Source organism: Enoplosus armatus, chromosome 9 (genome assembly GCF_043641665.1).
Source record: "Enoplosus armatus isolate fEnoArm2 chromosome 9, fEnoArm2.hap1, whole genome shotgun sequence".
NCBI classification, from domain to species: Eukaryota; Metazoa; Chordata; class Actinopteri; order Centrarchiformes; family Enoplosidae; genus Enoplosus; species Enoplosus armatus.
The window spans coordinates 22,809,351-22,809,988 of NC_092188.1; positions in this window are offsets into that span (position 1 = coordinate 22,809,351).

Genomic DNA, 638 nt, shown 5'->3' on the forward strand with positions numbered 1-638 from the left:
TTGTTTTCTTTTGGGGGGGGGGGGCAAGCCGTGTTGCTTTCTGTCTACATTTCATAAAATCTTCCTAATCTTCCGTACCGGTGTGGTTTCTATGGAAATGGCTGCTCAACATGCAGAGCCCACCTGCACAGTGGCCTTTGTCAGCACCATGTGTTGACTACCCAGCAACCACCAAGACTTGTTCCAAGCGGTCCAGATGTACTTAATTTAGTCATGATCAGGGCAGCTCACAGCAACATTAGAATGGTTAATGATTGTTATTACATGCTAAAAGAGTTTGCTCTGGTGGGGCTTTTGTTCGGCAGCTTGCCAGGCCTGCTTAGTATGGTTACCATGGCAAAACGGTGTTAATCACTGTTCCAGTCACAGAAAATTAGCTCCCCATTTCCTCTTTTGGCTCTGGGGCACATGGCCAAAATTGCTTGGGGGTATTGGATTCACATCCATAATCGTTTTTTTGGAACTGGAACAGCATGGGGAAATGCACGTAAACTTCATCAAGGATGTGTTGTTAACCTGTTAGATGCCACACGTTGTGACAATGAAAAACACTAGTGTTTAGCATTATTTTCCTGCTGTAGAGCAAGTTTTAATATGAAGGCAGCGTGTTCTCACCGGCTGCTCTCAACAAGCCGTGA